Below are 16,214 nucleotides of genomic sequence, written 5' to 3'. Positions count from 1 at the left end.
ACATCCAAACTTCATTTTCAAACTTCACATTCAAACCTCACTTACAAACTTTACTGTCTAACCTGACTTTCAAACTACATTCAAACCTTGCTTTCAAACTATGTTCAAATTTTGCTTTCAAACTGTATGCTCAAACTTTGGTTTCAAACATTACGTTCAAACTTTGCTTTCAAACACTACGTTCAAACCTCGCTCTCAAACACTTCAAACTTTGCTTTCAAACACTTCAAACTTTGCTTTCAAACACTACGTTCAAACCTCGCTCTCAAACACTACGTTCAAACCTCGCTCTCAAACACTACGTTTAAACACGATGTTCAAACCTCGCTATCAGACATTAGGTTCAAATCTCTCTCAAACATTAGGTTCTAACCTCGCTCTCAAACACTATGTTCAAATCTCGCTTTCCAACATTAGGTTCAAACCTCGCTCAAACACTACGTTCAAACCTCGCTCTCAAACACTACGTTCAAACCTCGCTATCAAACATTAGGTTCAAATCTTGCTCTCCAGCATTAGGTTCAAACCTCGCTTTCAAACATTACGTTCAAGCCTCATTTTCAAACTGTATGCGCGAATTTTGCGTTCAAACCTCGCTTTCGGACTTTACATTCAATCCTCACTTTGAAAGATTGGTATAACCTCGCTTTCGAACACCACGTTCAGACATCAATTTCAAACTTTGTTCTAACCTTGCTTTCAAACATCTTCAAACCTCGCGTTCAAACTATATGTTCAAATTTTGCTTTCAAACATCATGTTCAAACCTTCCCTTTGAACTTTACGTTCAAACCCCGCTCTCAAACTTTATGTTCAAACCCTGCTTTCAAACTACGTTCAAACCTCGCTTTCAAACTTTACGTTCAAACCTTGCTTTCGAACTTTACGTTCAAACTTTGCTTTCAAACTACGTTCAAAACTCGCTTTCAAACTTTACGTTCAAGCCTCGCTTTCAAACTTATGTTCAAACTTCGCTTTCAAACTGTATGTTCAAGTCTTGCTTTCAAACATTACTTTCTAACCTCGCTTTCAAACTTTAGGTTCAAGCCTCGCTTTCAAACTTATGTTCAAACTTCACTTTCAAACTGTATGTTCAAGTCTTGCTTTCAGACACTATGTTCAAACCTCTTTCAAACTTTGTTCTAAGCTCGCTCTCAAACATTATGTTTAAACCTTGCTTTCAAACTTTATGTTCAAACCTCACTTTCAAACATTTGCCTTCAAACATTTCGTTGTTTTGTGGACAACTGTTGGTGGATTCCGATCAACTGGTTTCCTTTCCTATTCCTGTCTTCCCTGTGTCTTTTCAGTTTTCCACATCTTAAAATATGTTTTTGTCCTTTTTTTTTTAATGTTGTATACAGTATATCATCCTGAGAGAATAGTGCCACCAACACACTACAAGTGGTTCACTGTAGGCATCCTTTTTAACCTTCTGCTATACAGTACCTCTTTCCCACTTTCTTTCTTGCATCTTGCTCTCCAACCTCTCTGCTTGTCCTTCATACTGCAACTATGGGATTTTCCCACATGTTACACGTCTGCTTGAAGGCTTCCCAAGCCCCAATTCTCTAATCCAATCTAACCAGATTATCCTTATTACATTATGGTTTGATTCTTATTTTTATTCTCCAGGGAACCAATTCAATGTTTATCAAAAGCAGAAAGGAAACAAGCCACGACACGACATGGAAGCTGCTGCCGATGGCCTCGGGTCACATAGAAGCTTGGTCTAGTCTAACCTCCTAGAACTACTTCTCGATTGTGAACCGAACGTCACACCATCTCCTGTCTGGACTCTTGCCAGTATCAGCATGTGAGTATCACTGGGTCTTATTTCTGTAACTGTACACATTCTCAAGCTCTGATTTCCTTCTCAAGTTAGGTGTAACATTTTATCTGCACATACTTGCATTCTCTAAAGATCATAGATATGTTCCTGAAAATCCAGAATTAAAACGCCACATAATGTGTTTCATGCAGATGGAACCAAAATCTTCTCTGGTTTAGAATCTCTTTTCTTTACTCAAAAGTGCAAGTGATTTTGCAGCATAATTGTTGACGATATGGCCATCAATTAGGTTGATTAAAACCTGCTGGTACAGAATTTGTTTTATTATGTACAGTAATAGAAGCTCTTTGAAATTATTTTGCTAAAAGCTCCATTTGTTCCTACGCAAATACAAACCCTCATCATTTATATGGGTTACACTCTATTCCTGGTTTGCTATGACCAAAATAAAGGGAATCCTGTGGGTCTAGAAACATTGTATGGTTGTCCTCTGCTCCAACTTGCGCGCGCTGGGTAGGCGTGTAGGAGCCGGTGGCTCAATCTCCACTTCAGTCTTGGTTGCTGCCTCAAACGAACCTCTGCTTGACCGGTGTCCACAATGTGCTTTTCCTTTTCAATTCTTGTGATCATGAGTGCTTCTCAAGTATGTACGGGAACCTGCTCTGTCCCTGAGGTCATCCTTATGGTACCTTCATGAGTCGGTTTATGGTAGATCCTTATTGTTTGTGTCCTGCATGTCGAAGTAATCCTAACAGGAGAAATTCAGTAGCTGTTATAAGAGGAAAGCTAAAATAGATCGTTCCCTTCTGCTTCTTCCTCTTAAGAAAACAAGAAGCAGAAATCTTCCCTTAAGAGCCAATATTTTTCCCTGTCTGACCCTTCGTTATTGGATTTTTCAGAGACGCCAATAACAAAGGATGGCATCAATTAAAAAAAAACAGGATTGTTCCGTAACCGAAATACAAACCACGCTATTTACATTGGGGGGTTTACCGTTTAGCGTAGCTGAAATGGCAAGCCATTAGAATTTAACGTGTGTATATTACCCCCGCGCTAGTTAGCAGGGGGGTAGGGGAGTGGTAGCTAGCTACCCCTCCCCCCCTCACACACACCGGTGAATTGCTCCACTTTCACTTTTGGCTCGGACATGGACAGATGTCTCTGTCTTTGTCCTCGCTTGGCAGCCATTGTTTGTTTCGTCTTTACTTAATCACTTACTTTTCTTTTACTCAATATATATGTAAACATTTTCTCATGTTTATGTATATATTTGAGTATAGAAATCAGTAAGTTTCCTTTTCAGAGTTTGTGCTTGTGTGTGTAGTGTACGATATCTCTGTGGAGCCCTCGACCGTTAGGCCACCATGGTGTAATTTCATGGGTCGCGATCGAGTTTGACTTCGGTCTTTCTCACTCTCTCTCTTGAGGTCGTTCACCCTTTTACTACGTTTCTTTACTACGCCTTTGTATCTTCCTTCCCGTGTGGGGGGGTTGCTACACCGTACATTTTGTCTCAATTAGTTTCTGAATCTAATTGTATTTGTTGATTTTTCAGCTTTGTAGAACGATTCCTTTCGGGGTTTTCGTTCTTTCTTTAGGGTTCATTCATTTTTAAATTACATAATTACATAGTTACATAATTATAATTGTTATAATTCTGTGTTGGTTACAGCTCTCCTTCCATGAGTGTAAGTGGTTGTGAGGGCACGTGCCTGTTGTGTAATTCTTGTGTTCCTTTCCCTTGGGATTCCTCTTCGGAGCCTTCCCGGGGGAATGAATGTTAACTAATGATTTTTGTTTTATTTTTCACAGTTACCGATCTAGTTCGTTTCTGTAATGTGACAACGAAGTGAGCTGTCTTGTTGAGGCCTGGGGATTCGGCTGTTGCTGCCTCCCCTATAGATCTTCGTCAGGGGCGTGTCTCCTTCTCCTAGAAGTACTCCCGTGACGATTAACAGCTCTCGAGTTCATTTTAGAACACTTAGGAGGCTCGCCTCCTTGGGTGGGTAACTTTCCTTCCGAGGGAAGTTTTCCTGTCCAGGCTTAGTTTTTTCTCCTTTTGGGGGGTTCTTCTCTTGCCTTTTTTTCGTGCGACTATGCTTTTGGTGCTGAGCGGTCGCACCTGCAGTTACCCTCAAGGGGCTGAGCAACTGCAGGAGCCCCTCTTCGGAGGATTGCTCCTTTTAGGTCACTGGCTGACCCGTCTCTTCTACGAAATTTTTCTCTTTCGTTCGCGAGAGAGTACACTCATAGAGACTCCTCTTCGGAGGACTCTTCTGCTATTATTGCTGTTGGCCTGCTTCACCGTAAGGCTCACCGTCCGCTATGTCGTAAGGGCCTCCCATCTCCCTAAAAGGGTACTGGGAGGCGCCTTTTTGAATCTCCGTATGCAGCCTACAACTCCTCCTTCTTGATCTTCCGCCCCTGGTGCAGATGGACAGCAGTCTGACCTCGTCTTCCGACGGGCAACGGTCTTTCCGACGGACAACGGTCTTCCGACGGACATCAATCTCCCGACGGACATCAATATCCCGACGGACAACGGTCTTCCGACGGACATCAATCTCCCGACGGACAACGGTCTTCCGACGGACATCAATCTCCCGACGGACAACGGTCTTCCGACATACATCAATCTCCCGACGGACAGACAACGGTGTCCCGACGGACATTAGTCTCCCGACGGACAACGATCCCTTCGGGGCAAAGGGTTGCCTCCCACGGGGGTTCTTCCCTTGCGTGTCAGGGTTCCCCTGCTCGCCCTTCTGCAGTGTTCTCTCCTGCTCAGTGTTAGCGCACAGGCGCTCTCCTGCTCATCAGCGCTTTCCTGATCGCTAGCGCTCTCCTGTTCGCCAGCGCTCTCCTGATCGCTAGCGCTCTCCTGTTCGCCAGCGCTCTCCTGATCGCTAGCGCTATCCTGTTCGCCAGCGCTCTCCTGTTCGTCAACGCTCTCCTGATGATCATCTCTGCTGTTCTGTTGGTTCCTGTTACGCGCCCTGTGCGCCCACGTTCCCCTCGCGATCTGGAACTTCGGTTCAGGTCTTGGGCAAGGACTCTTCTTCTATGCACAGGCTTCCACGCTTTGCCTTCTGCTCACCAGCGATCACCAGCTCGCCAGCGACCACAGACACGTCAACGTTCGCCTGCTCGTCAGCAATCTCCTACGCGTCAACGATCGCCATCGATCTGCATGCGTGTCAGTTCCCCTGGACACCATCAGTAGCGATCTAGCGCTCGCCTGCTGCGGACCACGATCTCCAGTAGCTGAGTCTTGCCGTAGATCTTCCTCCTGCTCGCCAGCGCTCATCTTTACGTCTGTCCTTCTGTGCGCCAGCTTTCTTCAATCGCCATCGCACAAATGCGCGCCCTTTTCTGCCACGCACCTATGGGTGCCAACGGTTTTTTCTGACCGTCTAGGATCGCCTGATTAACAGCTTGCTTCAGCGCTCACCTTCCTGATGCACCTGCGCGCCTTCTGTTAGCGCGATGCCCGCTAACCATCACTAGTCTCTTACGCGTTAGCGATCGCCTACCCGCCCGCGCGATTCTTCGCCTGCGAGCTAACATTTTGTTAACGCACCACCGCTTGACGACGCGCCATCGCTTGCCAACGCGCCGTCAGTCGTCTACGGGCCATCGCTCGCCAGAACGCGCCATCGCCCGCCTACGCGCCATCAGCCTCCCAACCGCCTGCGCGTCCACACTCCCACGTGCCCGCGCGACCGCAAGCCCACGTGCCCACGCTCATGCGCGACTGCGCACATGCGCCACAATGTTCGCTCGCTCGCGAACCAACGATATTCTATCGCGCGGACCGATGGTGTTCCGTCGCGCGGACCGATGGTGTTCCGTCGCGCGGACCGACGGTGTTCCGTCGCGCGGACCGACGGTGTTCCGTCGCGCGGACCGACGGTGTTCCGTCGCGCGGACCGACGGTGTTCCGTCGCGCGGACCGACGGTGTTCCGTCGCGCGGACCGACGGTGTTCCGTCGCGCGGACCGACGGTGTTCAGTCGCGCGGACCGACGGTGTTCCGTCGCGCGGACCGACGGTGTTCCGTCGCGCGGACCGACGGTGTTCCGTCGCGCGGACCGACGGTGTTCCGTCGCGCGGACCGACGGTGTTCCGTCGCGCGGACCGACGGTGTTCCGTCGCGCGGACCGACGGTGTTCCGTCGCGCGGACCGACGGTGTTCCGTCGCGTGGAACGTCGGCTTGATTCCTGCAGTATCTATTGCTTGCTTACGGGTCATCGCTCGCCGACCACCAGCTCTCGCCCTTCCTACCACGCTCGTCCTCCTTCTGCGCTCCTTCGCGCACTTTCATTTGCGTTCCTGCGTGCCCGCGCACGAGCACTTCCACGTTCGGCCACACGCAAACCATTGATTTACCATCGCGCAAGCTCCAGGGCGATTGCGACCGCGATTCCCGTTGGGGTTTCGCAACATGGCTAGCCTGGCGAGTCTTCTGGAGCGTATTTCCAGAACAAGGCCTCACCCTGTAAACGGAGAGCATGGCACTTGCAAGAGCAGGAAGAATCTTCAGGGAGGTCTGAGCAACATTCTTCTCTCCAGAACCTGGGTTAGCCCTTCCCCGTCATTCCCTGGAGGAGTTTTGCCAGGGAGCTTTCCGTTCGAGATTTCTCCTTCGGCCAAGGGGTGACTGGTTTACCCCTCCCTCTTTTCCATCTCGTCAAAGGGGCTTACCAGGTCCTTTCCCTCCTCGGTTGCGACCCGAGGTTTTGTACAAGGAAGCTCCAGGAAGATCATGGGTACTTTCCTCCTCACGGGCTTAAGCACCTTGGCTTTTCATCGCCAAGTTTCGAACTAGCGGGCAAGCTAGATGTTGGACCATCTGGACGCAATGACCGAGGGCTTCCTCTCGGGTGTCTCATCCGTGGATGTCGACAATCTCAGACACCTTTCTATCCTTGGGAAGAGCTTGTTTGTGCCCAAGAACAGAGACATAGACAGCGGTTGTGCGGAGGAAGTCGACTTCCGTTTTCACTCCTCCAAGGCGCTTTCTTCCAGACCCTGCAGGGCTCCAGCGCCTTTTTCTTTCAGCCTCGTCGTCCTAAGTTATCGGACCGGCTACGACAACTGAGACAAGGTGTCCAATAGCAGTCCCCTCCTGTCAGGAACAGGTAGTACGGGAGGCTCTCCCGGGGGGTCATAATCCTAGAGGGAGCGGCAGAGTTCACGGACTCTAGGGTTGGCAACCCCCCCTTGCAGGTCTCACGCTGGGAGGATGCCTAAGGCTACTCATCCGGATAACAGCTTCCCGATGCCGATTCCTGCACGATCTCCATGATCAGCCAAGGATATCGCGCCTGCCGTCTCTGTCAGCGAATTCAGTATCACTGAACCCCTATGCCATGGGGTCGCAAGAGTTTTGCCCGTTTGGGCAGAATGATACATGCCTTGGGAGAAGGTCCTCCATAGGATCGTCAAAAACTTCACCCGTCGGCTTCTTCAGTTGATCCTTTCTCGTAGGAAAGCATCTGAGACGGGAATTCCATAGTCGACCTCTCAGCTCTGATCAAGTTTGTCGAACAAACTTCGTCCAGCGTGGAACAGCAGAATCGATCAAACTGGTAACGAGGCGACAGGACTCCTTAGGCCCTGGATCAGAAGGACGGGTACTTTCAGTTTCCATTCCATCCATCTTCCAGGAAGTTCTTGGAATTCAGCCTAGACTACAGGTGTTCCTGCTTAAGATGCAGTGTGGCGATCCCGCCATGGCATCGCAGGTTTTTCCCCAGAGAACTCTCCCTGCTTTCTTCATGGCCGCTCAGGAGCAGGCTTCCGCCTCCTTCGCCTTTTGGAGGTCTGGTCAACTCCGGTAGGCTTGGGTTCGACCTTCTTCAACGCCGGGACAAGCTTCCGGATCCTTACCATGAATGGGGGTTCATGGTAATTTTCTAGGAGCCTTCTCTTCTTCTGCCTCAATATCTGGAGTATCTAGCCATGATGTTGAGTCAACGGCCTTACCACGTTGAAAACCCCGCTTCTCGTCCGTCCAGCGAGGTTAAGCAACGTCGGGTCTGGTCGGTACTTGGATGGGTGACCACCTGGGGATGCCAGATTCTGTTGCCGCCTCCTCCGAGCCTTCCCTTCAGTTGACTGTGGCAAGGCTGAGGAGAGTCGCAGTACCTGTTCTCAGTCAAGCAGAGCTTTCAGCCCTACCTTGGAACGTTTCCTAGGTCTCTTTTCCTCATTGACCCATCTAAAGTTCCGAACGGTCGCCTCAGGATAAGTTCCCTGTGGGGCGGCTCAAGTTCCGGTGGTTTCAAAGCAACGATTAACTGGACTTTTTGGCCCCTATGGGACCAGCGGAACGATTAGACCTGCAATGGGTGTTGACCTATGGAACCTCTTGATGGGAGTGGATATCCTCGTCCTTTCCCCACATTTTTGATGCTGTTCTCGGACTCGTCTAAGAAAGTGGGGGGGGGGGTGGCATGTTCCTGTTCAGGCCTATGGTCAGGACCGGAAGGATACCTCTCCATCATTCAGGCAGGCTTAGGGGCCATAGTCTGGCCCCTCTACAGATCCTATAGCTACTGCCGAGTCGCTCCGTGCGCGACGACTTCAAGGTACTGGCGTGTTCCAACCAGCAAGGGACGCATTTTCATACCATCGCATCTTGCTGTAGAGATACTGAGATGATTTGAGATCCTCTCAATACCACCATTGGCTCGCTCATTCCGGGCAGAGGAATGTTCTCTCCGAATATCTGAGCCGAGCCTCGTAGAGAGAGTGTACCTGGGGGTCTTTGGCCTTTAGTAACCAGCAAGTCCTGGCCTGGGGGACCTGATCGCGACAGCTTGGAACCTCAAGCTTCCGCTGTTCTTCCCCCCAGTCTCAGACCCCAAGACTGGCAAGATGCATTCCGGTGTTGGTGGGACAACATCGACCCCTGCGTCTTCCCACCATTGTTGTCTGTTGAGAATGGGTCTCAACAAGACCAGGTTGTCTGTCAACCTTTCAATGGCCCTGAGAGCTCCACTGGGACTATACGCAGAACGGTTTCCGGACCCTCTGCTTCCCCTGACGGAACTCCCGGGAGAGCTTCTCCCACGGCACAGGCTACTCAAACAACCACACTGCAACATCTTTCACGAGCCGGGGCGTCGCTTCAGCTTCATGCCTGGAGACACTACGCCTCCTCCTCAAGAAGAGACAACCCTCTACAGTCGCTGGGCAGAGGTCGCATCATCTGCGCTAGTCATCCGCAGGGGTCTACCAGGCGAAGTGTAGAGTCTTCTGTGGTTGGTGTCGTGGGAGATATAGCTTTTTCCTTGAGGCCTCTTCTCCAGCAATAACGAACTTATTGCTTGGCGGCGGGAGGAAACTCCTTTCCGTTCTCGGCAATGAAGCCTGTCGCTGGACCTTTCCTCGCTCATGCGAAGCTGCAAACGTCCCTGCCCTAGTCGGAGTGAGACCTCCAACATGGAGCATGGTTCGGAATTTTTAGTCCCTTAATTCTCAAGACCCTTTACGTCAGGCCTCTGATCGTGTTCCGTCTTGGGTCTCCTGCTCACTCTGGCCGCGGCCAATGTGTCAGCAATCTTCTTGGTCTCGTACGACTCCGCCCTTTCTAAGGAATGGGGGAAGGCAACATTCAGGTTTGCTCCTGAGTTGTTGGCTAAACTCAGAATCTGGGGGTCCCGGCCCTTAAGGTCCAATTCCTTCAAGATTTCGGGTCACCATTCTGTATCAGATGACCCAAAACCTTCTCCTCCTTGCCAGTAAAGGAATCGAGGGGTTATCTTTGGGAACAGCTGCAGTTTGTCCTCACGTGCAGCCGGGTTGGGAGCACAAGAAGGACACGGTGGAGAGTCACCAGTATACCTCTTCAGCTCGGACTCAAGGACATTCATCTCGACCTGAATCCAGACCCTCCCCCGTCGCGTCGCCCTACAGCACTATGTCGGATACTTCGCAACGTCCCTCGCCTTCGAGTAATACTACTCTGTGTGACGCAGGTGCTACAAGCTGGAGTCTGGAAGCGTCTAATGACCTTCGCAGCCCGCTTCCTGCAGGGCGTGACCCACAGGAGTATCGATACGTTTCTATCGCTCTGTGGTGGCTACACAACAGCTGGTCTAACCTCAGGCTCTTTTTTAGACAGGTAGCAGAAGGTTGGGGGCATTGTTATCAGGTTTTAGTCTGCATGAACGAACAAAGTATGTCTGGACCTTCCTTCTTTCTTCGTCATCCCCTCTACTGCTACTGGGAAGCAGCATCCTGGTCTCTGCATAGCTGACCTCAAACCTCTGCAGGTAAACCATGCTTGTGTTCCAAGTATTTAGTCAATACTGACGTGTCCCCCATACCCTGACGAGGTGGTATTGGGAACGTCCTAACCCAGAGTTTCTTCTGGAACTCCAGGTCAACTGCCTAGGACGGGTCACACTTCTTCCTTCACACATAAGCTTATGTAGGCCACATGGTTCCTTGCGGAGCAAGGAACTTGTGAGGTGCAGGGACTCCTTTTCTCGAGTGCGACTCACTTGGATTCTGAGTCCCCGGGTAAAGCCAAAGCCAGTATGGCTGGGGACTTTCCACCCTTCCTAAGGGGTATGTCATCCAATGTAAATAGCGTGGTTTGTATTTCGGTTACGGAACAAATAACAAATTCGAAGATAATTTGTATTTTTCCTAACCATACAAACCTTAGCTATTTACATATATGTGCAGCCCTGTCCACCAAGACAAGCCCTACCTCTAAGTGAAAGTGAAGCAGTTCACCGGTGTGTGAGGGGGGGAGGGGTAGCTAGCTACCACTCCCCTACCCCCCTGCTAACTAGCGCGGGGGTAATATACCCTCGTTAAATTCTAATGGCTCGCCATTTCAGCTATGGAAAAAGGTAAACCCCCAGTGTAAATAGCTAAGGTTTGTATGGTTAGGAAAAATACAAATTATCTTTGAATTTGTCGTTTTGCAAAAGACTTGAAAAGCCTGTCTCACAAAGACATGTCTACGCAAAGGGAAGCAGTGCACGAATAGCTCTTCCTGCCACTTTTAGGTAGGAATTATGTAATGGATTTCTCTGAAACTCCTGATCAGGACTAAAACTCCTGAAATTCATCTTTACAATCATCAGGAATATTTTTCAACTGATAATTCAAATGGATTAACTAACTAAATCCAGTTTATCATCAATGATTTCAGTAATATATCTGCTGGAATCACTTTCTGATGTCATCAAATGCTGAGAAGTATCATTCTTTGCACCTTGTCTTCTCCACCAACAACATATACGGATGACATTTGATCAAAAGCTGATACATTTCTCACATTGACCTTCTCTTCCCATTTTCCATCTTTTTCGTCAAAGCTTTCAAGGCATCTATGAATTTCATTATGTTTGCATTCCTTCCTTGCATCTGAAGATTCAGCTGCTCAAAAATATCAACTTAATAGGCAAGACGCATAATCCATTCCTAATCATTAAGTAAGGCAAAAAATTCACTCATATTTGTCAAACATCAATTTGAGTTCATCTATAAGATTAAATACTGTATTCACTCGGGCAAAATTCACAATTTGAATAGTTTGATCCAAACCCTTCCCTAGCATAGCTGGAAGTGTTTTTGAGGTTACTGGCTAACAATGGGTCATACAATGAATGCCTTTTACTTTTGAGTCTCACTTCTTCACACAAACTTGGAATCCCAATTTTGTCCCTAACATTACGAGTGCTCCATTTGTACACCACCCACATATACTATACCACAAACTATTTTATCAAAAAAAAAAATAAATAAAGATGGAACATTCTAAAAAATGTTGCTATGACAAACCTTAAGATTAATATCTTCAGATCAGGAATCCCACCACCAAAAACCACAAGATTGAGACTTACACTTATTTTACAGGTAATCGTTACTTTAGAGTCGCCAGGTAACTCCTGCTGTTACCTGTTCCTTTCGAGAAAGGAGGAAAATGGAAAACACAGAATGACCGATCTGGCAAAGTCTTTCGAGACTTTGGCCTATTCCTGTGCAAGGTTTCGTGGATCTAAAACTCAACCCCCTTGGAAGGGTTTTCAGTATGAAGTACAAGAGCTTAAGCTCTTGTTTCAAGCAATGGGCCTAAGCACAGCTGGTTGGGACTTGTGAAGCTGCCCCTCATCTCTTTCCTGATGTTGGACATTCCATAGAATCTTCGGTGACGCCATCACTCGAGATTGCCTAACGGACCTATACTGCTCCTTGGTATAGATCTGCCCACACTCATAGCTCCATGACAGAGTTTTCCCAGATGCCAAGACCTTCAAACTTGGTTGCAAGTTAGAGTTTGGAATGTGCCTTTTCAAATCTATTCTTTGCATTCAAACAAGCACTTGAGATGCCATATCTTGCTCTTCAGATTGTTGGCAAGAATTCTCTCCAACCAAGGACAGGCATTCTATCCCTCCTTTGTGTCCTGGGGTTGTCTGGTGAGTCTCCTGGGGGAGGAAGAATTCTTCGATTGGAGCTCATGCACCTGCTGCCTATGCTCTATTCCTACATGAACCAGCTCATGCACAACCAGTAGTAATAAAGGTCACTGGCCTTCTTTCCCCTTCCTGGCCATTTGACTTTTCTCTCTCTTCAGGAGAGTGGGAAGCTGTGACAGATAATTTGCAAGTAGTTTCAGAGACATTTTCAATTAAAATTTATGGTTTATGAGGGCTAAATGTCCATAACCTACTGACAGTCATATTTTGGGTTTTATGTGTATAGGATATAACTTTATCCATCTTGATATAAAATTAGTGAAAGACCCACTCACAGAGAAGGAAGAAGTCACCGAGGCACAGATAGAAGTTCCTCACAAGACATTGACCGATCCTTCTGCAGGGTTTTGTGGGAGGAGCAGTAATCTACCAATACTCACGCTCCCGTTGGCATGCTAGGCCTTGAATGAGATTGAACACGAGATGTTGGCAGCCGCAATTCTCTCTCTCATGTCTCCAAACATATTCAAGACACTTTGGACACTCCATCACAACTGTCCATTGATTCAACAATGTCTGTACTGACAACAGGGATCCAATGTAAGACTCAGGCACTCCGACACTTTGATCTTGCGCCCAGTCTCTCTTTCCATAGAATCTACTTCCATCATCTGCTGAGCATCCTCTTATGCGATATTTTGTTGGATGCAGTCATATACTTTGCATCAACTTGGATCTTGACATTCACAAAGAAGCAGAAACAAGGGGTGGTACCCATCAACATGGGGACACCTGTTTAAATGTGTAATAGCAGCTTGAAGTCCGTCTCCAATCTATACCTGACCACAGCCTGCTAACCACTACAGTTTGATAAGTATTTTTCTTGGTAGTAGACTGTACAGTACTTGGTTCCCGTCTTCCTCTTGAACAGGAAGAAGATTGGTCAGTGAGCCTCAGACAAATTTCCCTTTAAAAGAGTTGATTGTGAAGACCTGCAGAACCATCTAGAGGACTTTTAGTGCATTCCTCTTCCTTGTGTTTCTTCGGGATACACAAGACCATTGGTAAGGTGGCTGCTATGTCAGAATTGTAATTGCCTTCTGTCTATTTGGCCACTATGCTTTGATTTACACTAGATGCAGACGAGCCTCACAACAGAGTTAACTTTTCTTGAGAGATAAGTTTTGTATTGTGAAGTATCACCTTTATCCTTCCAGACAAGGTAGAGATGGATGAAATGTATGCAGTCCATTTCTTATAATAATCCCACATTCAGACACCATACCCTTATGAATATAGGTTCTTACATGACCTCCTTGTAGGGAGGGACCTTGCCTGACAACCTGCGACATCTTCATGCTCAAGTAGTTAGGAGGTTGACAGTAGTCATGACTTTGCTCCAATGCAGGACCAAATTATGTGACATTTCCCCGGTCAGTAATCAGCCAGCTCGGTTATTGGGACTTCAACCTCTTACAATTAATCTCCTTTTAAAGATCTTAGGTTTGTAGGTTTGTATAGTTATGGAAAAAACAAAATGATTGTAACATCTTGATATTAGGTAAGGCTTTGAGGACATGATTCTACAGTAGATTTTGTGTGTAATTAGTTCTGTTTTGACTATTGACACAACCATGCTGGGTGAAATTTATTGTCTTTTTTTTAACTGTAATTTATAAAAATCACATTGTAGTACACCTAAAGTTCATGAATGAAATAGGCAGACCTAAGAGACCTTACAATTCATGGGGTTTAAGTAACAAAGCCTTAAAATGTGATTGTGTGCTCTTCAGAAGACTAAGTCAAGTAAAAGTTCAAACATATATTTAATGATTTTTATGTTGAACAGGCTGACATAAGTCTCTCTATAGAATATATATGACAGTTGTTACTGTTTTTAAAATGTTTTATTTTGATTGTTCATTACTTCTCTTTTAGGTTATTTCTTTCCTTGTTTCCTTTCCTCACTGGGCTACTTTCCCCCTGTTGGAACCCTTGCTCCTGTAACATCTAGCTTTTCCAACTTGCATTGTAGCTTAGCTAGTAATAATAATAATGATAATAATAATAATAATAATAATAGCAATAATAATAATAATAATAATAAATTTGTGTTTTTGTGTAAACTTTTCAATATCACAAGAACTTTTACAGTGTTGTGTGGTCATTAATGTGAACAATAACTTTGTAATATATTAGAATAATTCTCATCTTGTATCTTTCAGGTACAAAACTTGCTCGTGTATTACTCCGTCCTCATGTGGAAGGTTTCTGAGCACCTCAACAGGGAGAAACTCACCTTAGAGCTACTTCACTTACAGAACTTGTTAGTTGAGAGAGAATATATCAGGGTCAAGGAATCGTAGATGAGGATTATAGATGAAATGGCAAAAACTACCTTTAGTAAACAGGATTAAACCCTGAAGATATATGTGCTATTAGACTGCAGAGAAGGTTGGAGGAGATTCACTCTGTAAAGGGTTCAGTTGGGCAAGTCTACTGTATACATTAGTTTCCCTGTGCTAATACAGACATTGTTGATAAAGACTGTAGTTTCCTATAGGAAAAAAGGATAGTAAGACTACAGTATATACAAGAGTTCAATAAGCATATTTATTTACTTTTGCTTCAAAATACCATTCAGTTTTTATCAAGTTTATCAAGCATTATGTCTCAATGAAGACTTGTGATGGTTCTTGTGTCATTAGTGTGTGTGCAGTCAATCAGTATAGTATGGTTGGGGTTTTGAAGAGTCAAGTCATAACTGGTTCTTAATACAGTAAATACAGATTCTAAACACGAAGGTATACATTGCAGATATGTCTGTGAAAAGCTCTTGTAGGTTACTGTCCTATTATTGTAGATCCTTTTTGAAAGTGAATCCTTTTGATTGACTTTGTTTTCTAACACCAGATGAATTGCATGGCCAGTTGTCTGTCAGGTGTTGAGGTTGGTTGAAAATTGAAGCTTGTCTTTGTCAAAGAAGTCAGACGGTTAGTTGAACATTGACTAATAATAGTATGTGCTAGAAGTTAGGAAAAGGAAAGCCTTTTCTATTGGACTTGAGTTACGTTCTGTCTGGTCACATCTTCCATCTTAAATCTTTTCTTTAAGCTTTGTGAAATTTTCCATCACTTGCTAAGGAATCTTCAGAAAATTCTGTCGTTGACTTGACATAAGAATAGCACACACAGGTACTGATTATCACTCTTTCAAAAGTTAGGAAAAGACAACTCCATATTAGGAAATTAATATCTTTCTTTTAGTAAAGAACATTTCCTATATAGGACTCTTGAAGTACTAGACCATTTTCCCCAAGTACAAGGGCACTACTGCATTACCCGTAAAATGTGTTTATGTTTGTGTGAAATATCCTATTCACATTATTTCCTGGCAGATCTCCCTACACTTATGTTGTTCCACTGGATACCATTCACTTAGAAATGTTATTGCTTAACTTGAGTTGTTATTATTTCAATTCTCAGAGAAGTTGGTACAGCATTTGTCAATATCTGCAAAGAATATCAATTAGATATCCACAAAAAATAATACACTACTGAATCACATCACATACTGTATACCAAGGCACTTCCCCCAATTTTGGGGGGTAGCCGACATCAAACAAATGAAACAAAAAAGGGGACGTCTCCTCTCTATGTTCATCCCAGCCTGACAAGGGACTCAACCGAGTTTGGCTGGTACTGCTAGGGTGGCACAGCCCACCCTCCCACATTATCCACCACAGATGACGCTTCATAATGCTGAATCCCCTACTGCTGCTACCTCCGCGGTCATCCAAGGCACCGGAGGAAGCAGCAGGGCCTTGGAACTCTTTCACAAACGCTCGCCATTCATTCCTATTTCTAGTACGCTCTCTTGCCCCTCTCACATCTATCCTATCACCCAGAGCTTCCTTCACTCCATCCATCCACCCAAACCTTGGCCTTCCTCTTGTACTTCTCCCATCAACTCTTGCA

The 16,214-nt window shown here is 46.1% G+C and overlaps 1 long non-coding RNA gene and 1 pseudogene across 1 annotated transcript in view; both read left to right on the top strand.

Annotated features, from left to right (window-relative positions):
* Positions 1-15,894, top strand: part of LOC137618718 (uncharacterized) — a 32,883-nt gene extending 16,989 nt beyond the window's left edge. The window contains exons 2-3 of the long non-coding RNA XR_011039824.1: positions 1,636-1,816; positions 14,463-15,894. This is a non-coding gene — a long non-coding RNA (uncharacterized lncRNA). The remainder of the gene's footprint in view (positions 1-1,635; positions 1,817-14,462) is intronic.
* On the top strand, positions 7,767-7,885 carry LOC137619337 (5S ribosomal RNA; annotated as a pseudogene).
* Positions 15,895-16,214: the final 320 nt, after the last annotated feature.

Source organism: Palaemon carinicauda, chromosome 25 (assembly GCF_036898095.1).
Source record: "Palaemon carinicauda isolate YSFRI2023 chromosome 25, ASM3689809v2, whole genome shotgun sequence".
Lineage (NCBI taxonomy): Eukaryota > Metazoa > Arthropoda > Malacostraca > Decapoda > Palaemonidae > Palaemon > Palaemon carinicauda.
Note: the sequence above shows the minus strand (reverse complement) of the source record. Positions and strands in the feature narration are given on the sequence as shown.